This window comes from Nyctereutes procyonoides, unplaced genomic scaffold, assembly GCF_905146905.1.
Source record: "Nyctereutes procyonoides isolate TBG_1078 unplaced genomic scaffold, NYPRO_anot_genome, whole genome shotgun sequence".
NCBI lineage: Eukaryota > Metazoa > Chordata > Mammalia > Carnivora > Canidae > Nyctereutes > Nyctereutes procyonoides.
In genome coordinates, this window is record NW_026575022.1 from 3,523,384 (window position 1) to 3,530,006 (window position 6,623).

Sequence of the window (6,623 nt, forward strand, 5' to 3'; positions counted from 1 at the left end):
GATCTAAAATAGTCAACAGAGAGTAGAATGATGGTTGCTAGGAGCTGAAGGGGGGGATGGAGTTGTTCAATCAGAATAAAGTTTCAGTTTTGCAGGATGAAGGCATTCTAGAGATCTACTGTACAACATAGTGGCTATAGTTAACAACACAAGATTGTGCTCTTAAAATTTTGTTAAGCAGGTGTCACATGAAGCATTCTTAGCACACATAAAAACAAGGGACATAGGAAACTTTTTGGAGGTAATGGATATGTTTATTACCTTGATAGTAGTAATAGTATCACTGGTGTGTACATATGTCCAAACTCATCAAATGTATACATTAAACATATGCAGTTTTTGTATACCAATTACATCTCAGTAAAGCTGATTTTAAAAAAAGAAAAATTTACAGAAACCTGCATTTTTCACAATCTTCTATTTTTTTAAAAGATTTTATTTATTTATGAGAGACACAGAGAAAGAGAGAGGCACAGACACAGGTAGAGGGAGAAGCAGGCTCTGTGCAGGGAGCCTGACGTTGGACTTGATTCCCAGTCTCCAGGATCACGCCCTGGGCTGAAGGCAGGTGCTAAACCGCTGAGCCACCCGGGCTGCCCTTTTCACAATCTTCTAAAAGAACATTTTGCAAGGACCATATGAGCTCTCTATTAAGCTGTTATTTTTTAGAACTCTTTTTTCAAAAACATCAGAATAGTACATTTTAAGATTATTAACATTTATGTACAACCATTAATACAATATTTGGGCTGCAATCATAGTTATATTTACTGTCTTTGGGAATAGTATTATTTCCTTGTTATTCTAAGTCAATTTGAATCTCAAATAATTTCAGATTTTATTTATGATTTGTCATTAAAATCTGTACCTAGTATATCATACTTGTTGGAAATAATGATCCTGTTTGAAAACATACTGCTTGAATATAGTGTGCATACATTATTAAATTATGCATTCTAATTAAAATCACCTGTTGAATAAACATTTTACTATCACTAATATTTGGAAAGGTAACATGGAAATGGTTTCATACTGATTTCAATAACATTCATATTATATTTCAAAAGAAAGACTAAGCAACACTTTTCAGCATCATTGAGGTATAAGGCAATCCTCTTTAAGTTTAAAAAAAATATTAGCAGGGATGCCTGGGTGCCTCAGCGGTTGATTCTGGGAGTGATCCTGGGGTTTTGGGATTGACTCCCACATCAGGCTCCCACAGGAGCCTGCTTCTCCTTCTGCCTGTGTCTCTGCCTCTCTCTCTCTCTCTCTCTGTCTCTCATGAATAAATAAAAATAAAATACTTAATATATATATATATATATTAGCAAATGATTATATGAGTTAAGCCATTTAAATGTGGTACTAGTATTATAAAAATAGGTATCTATATTAATTTAATAAAATCAACAACCACAATTTACTTGATAAATTCCATCAGATTTCTCCAACATTTATTTAATTAAAAACAATATACACATGTGTGTGATTTTGATTAGCTTAATGTTGATATAATTAGAATATGACAGAGATACTCTATGAATTTAAACTCATATTTTAATAATGAAGGCTATGGTATTTTAAATTATTTCAGGAGAGATGAAACTTATAATATCCTATATATCAAATGCCTACTTTTTTAATGGGTTCTATACTTTATTAACAGTTATTCATTAAATATGATTAATGCATGTAAAATGAACATTATTACTACTCTACAGATTAGGTGAGGACACAAAGCTTGTTTTTTCCTTGCCATTATTAACCCAGAAACATACAAGTAAGGGCATTTGAACATAAATTTCTTTCAGACACTAGAGAAATGGTGGCAGATACTGGAAAGTTGAATACAGTATGTTTTTTTCAGAGTTCATGATTAACTATGTTCAGAGACCATGATATGATGCAATTTTGGGTAGAGCTCTAGTAGTGTATCACGGAGCTCAGAGTTGACCTTATCAAAAATATTTCAGTCACTAGTTCAAAATTATAGAATCTGAAGGTGATATAAACTGTTCAGAGATGAAATATCAAGTGAATATTTACATCATTATTCATAACTATATAATATATATAAATATTACAAGCACATCTAGAGTAAAGTAAACAGCCTGGGTCAGCAGAATGAAGAATAATTGTGATAAATATAAAATATTCTATCGAGTGAAAAATCAGCTGTACACCATGCAAAGCATGAAAGATATCTAAATTAACAGCAATTCACATCAAGATCATCTGAAATTCACAGATCAGAACATTACAACCACTTCAGCAGGGAATCCTTGATTGGACCAAAATTAACGGAAGCAGAAGCTGAAGAAGGGAACACTAATGAATCTGTTGTGTTCCTTGGTTGTCAGCAGGACTTGGAGATTTAAGCTCTACAAGGCAAATTTTGAGCAGAGTATTAAAAAATAGAAGGCCATGCAGAGAAATTGGGCTACAATTTGCAAAGGTAAGGAAATCTGATAAAGTGAGGACCACTTGAAGAAGCTTGGTTTAGTATCAAGAAAATGAACAATTAAAAGATCATAATAATGTTCAAAAACACAGAAGTTTAGGATGGGCTTAAACAAATGCATGTGACTACAACAAATGGGTACAAATAAAAGAGGTGGATTGTGATACATTGCATAGTCATATGACTGCATAATGCATTTGATTCACTGTGTAATTCTCCCATTAGTTCAGTCTCCATAAAGCAATAAGCTAGCATCTCCCCAAAAAGGGTTTTGTAATGTCTAGAACATGGTAGTACATCTCTTGCAAGTAAAAGTGGAGGATATTTTCTCAATTGCTTTATACTGACCTGTAGATGGTAGGTCTTTGGGACTAATAGAACTTTGCATATATTCTAATAGGCCATAGTTATTGTGTTAGTAATTCTTGGAAGAAATGTAAGGGTTGCAAGTGTTCTGAATGAAACAAATACTTAAAAAAAAAAAGAAAAAAAGAAACAAATACTTTTGAAACCCATAAATTTGATGGGTACTTAATTACTAGCAAAATAAAATACCTATAATAACTGGGAGAAAATGGATGTATTATATTTCCTAGACTTTCCATTTTGTTTCCAGTAATATAAAGGGCAATTGGGAAAACTACAAAAAAGTTCTTTTTCACGTTGGATTGATATCCATTTTCCATATTTTGCTTTAGCAAAAATATGAAGATTTAAGTATATTAATCATGCTTTGATAAAGCTGTTTGTAAAAAAAGAAAAGAAAATAATTTAAGTAGATAATCTGATAGCCTAGGCCCAAAGTGTATGCTATTTTTCTTACAAACTGAATGAAATGTGACTTTCTGATCGTATTGTAAATCTCTACGTGGGAGGATATGAGATCTGTGATCTACGTGTATGGGTGTAGGGGTGTGTATATGTGTAGTGTACACTCTTAGATCATAAACTGTCCTTGGTAACCGGTTGATAATGACAAATTGCCCGCCTCGGGAATGTACGACCAGCTCCTGTGTCTTCCTATGGCACAAATGTCAGTGTTCTTTGTAAGTAGCTTCCCAATGGGAGAGGCTTATTTCTATTGTAAATTCCCTTGGTGCTGACAAAAGAATGCAGCTAGGGATGAGAAACTTCTCTCCATTTTGTATCTTTCTTGATAGTCCGGGAAAATGATGGGTCGTACTTGTCAGAAAATTGAATAAGATAGGGGTAAGGAAGCACCATCAGATGCAATTCTGCTACTAACAGCTTACTGGAAAACACACACTACAGGCATCAGTTCTTTCTTTTCCTTCTGTAATACTTTTACCTAACAGGAGAAGCACACACAAAGAGGTGCGGAATTGTTTGTGAAAATCTTTAACATAATACCTTAATATATTTTCCCCTGAGAAAGAATAACGCTGGTGTCATGAAATTATGATGAGGTTTTTATTTGCTTCCCATTAGTGTGAATCAGGGATACGTTATTGGTTAACAGGACCACAAAGAAATTTGCTTTGATTTTTTTCCCCAAAGAAGGGTAAAATATCTGGCCCTGTATCTTCTATTAATTTAAATGGTCAATGAAGGAAATAATCCAATGAATAACAAGCCTCTGATTCTGATATAACAGTCTTGAGGTAGAAAGACCAATTAAGAGTAGTCCTCCATCTAATTAGAAATAGATTTGGATGGGTAGTAGAGCCCTTACAAACAGATTAATAACACAAGGGTTACAGGGGTGCTCTATTCTTTTTGTTGGATGATGATGTGAGACCAGAGTCAGCCCTGGTGACATTTCTTGCAAAATTAAGGCAGATAACTAAAAACAGGTGTACAATATCGCTAAGTCATAATCCCAAAGGGATCATTAACCAACTAACTGTCCCAAGGACTGTTTCAGTGTCATTAACTATCATTCCTAATATATTCAGTGTGTTACTATAAACAAAGTGCTGGAGTTTACATTTATTTCTGTGGAGTGTAATCTTACTATTTGAGTTGATCTTTTCCTTGTGTTTGGGAACAGTTTTTGGTTGCTGTTTTTGTTTTATTTTTTAATTTTTTTCTTTTCTTGTCACACAAAGTGTTTGTGCCCATCTCAGATGAATTGGTTTGGTGTCTTTGTGTATCCTATTGCCATATAGCCTATGTCTTTGTACAAATCATTAATATAAATATTTAAAAAGATCATTCTGGGAATATATGACTATAAACTTTCATCATAGTAGATATAGAATCCAATCATTTAAAACTTTGGTTATAGTGGCTTAACAGGATATAAAGCTATGAACTCATATTATCACATAATGTATAGTTGTTGTTGTTGTTGTTGTTGTTATTGTTTTTATTTGATAGAGAAAGAGAGAGAGCGAAGAATAGAGGGAGAGAGAGAGAATCTGAAGCACAGAGCCTGACCCAGGGCTTGACTCAGTGGCCCTGAGATCATAACCTAAGCTGAAATCAAAAGTTGGATGCTCACCCTTCTGAGTCACTCAGTCACCCCAATGCATAGTTTGATTTTTTAAAATGTGTCATACACACACACACATGCACACACACACACCACACACACACACCCCTCACCCCACCACCACCACCACAAGAAAAAGATTAACAAAATAAAACTAGATCTTATTGAAGTCTCATAATAATAAGAATGCTATCTCTATTATAAGATTCAGAAAACAATTTGAAACTCAACATGAAGAATTTGTCTTTGTTGTTATATATAATCTCTCAATTTGAGGCTAGTGGGAGAGGTGGGAATTCACTGCTGCATGAGGGTAGAGAAAGAAATTAGTAAGAGAATTAATTAACCGGGCAAATAAAGCACTATTATTGGCTCAAAATATTACTTATTATATCTGTATAGCCAGATGGCAAAAAACAGAGGCTAGCTGCAAAAGATAACACTGGTGAGTTAGTCTATGTCATAGAATGTCCTGTGAAGTAACAAAGCATTCCAGCTTTACTATCAGCATTGTTAGAAACTGTGCATTTTAGATAAAGCAAAGAGATTCATGTTAGACAAATACTATTCTTTCTTCATATGGGGTATGCAATCACAGGACAATAAGAAACAACTATGATGCTTAGTTCGTATTATTAAAACTGTAAAACTATGATGCTCAATGATTCAAGAGTATGATGATTATTTTCTGAACTAGTTAGAGTCTGTGGCAATGGGAGAGATAACAAAATTAGAGAGTTATTTAGAAGATAGATTAGATTAGATTCAGTGTTTTTTTTGGATAGGGGTTGGGATATAAGGAAAAGGGATCAAAAACAGTGAAGATTTCAGGCCTTCATAATGAAGGGATGATAATACTTGCTAAGATTTGCAACATTGAGAAAATAGCAATATTGTAGGATCAAGCAAAGAGCTTACGATTATAAATATTGTTTTGAAGTGCCTGTGAAACAAATACATAAAATGAATATTTTAAATATTTAGGTACATTTTCCTAGAATTCCAAAGCAAATTTAGTGATTCAGTGAGAGTCATCAGGATATAAATGGCAGCATGTGTCCCAAGGATATTGTGTGGAAAGAAAGGAAGGCAGAGAGTATTAAAATAATGGCTAGAGTAAGATAGATTTTAAAATTGGTACTAGAAGTTGTTTTAGATAAAAAGAAATTTAAGACTGGGTTATGTGAAATTAAATATGTGATTTGCTTTTAAAGACATTAATAACCATGTTTTCAATGGAAAAGGGACACTGGTAATCTAGAGAACGTGGTGGTAAAGAAGTCACTCAAATTATCACCTGTAGTCAATACCTTGTGATCCAATGCATACAGAAGGCAAGACATTGGGTGATCAACTATTTTCTGCCATAAAATAATTTAGTAAGATCACTGAGTATAATGGGGTTGTTTGGTGATCTCTAAGGGTCCTGGAGAATATAGGCAAAGAAAATGAGTTCATTGCTTTAAGTTACAAACTCAGGATTGCATTGGAATATAAATGCTTCTATAAGTGGCCACTTAAAAAATGATATGAAACAACAAAAATACATCAGCAAAATCCTTTATCTCCTGTAGCTTAAGGACATGATTTCTGAAAACGGAGTCCGCAGTCTATTCATGTTGCTGGATGACTTACAAAGCAGGTTTGATTTTTAATCTCACAGGATCCCTCATTTAAAAAGTTACAACTTTGGGAAACGTGGGACAC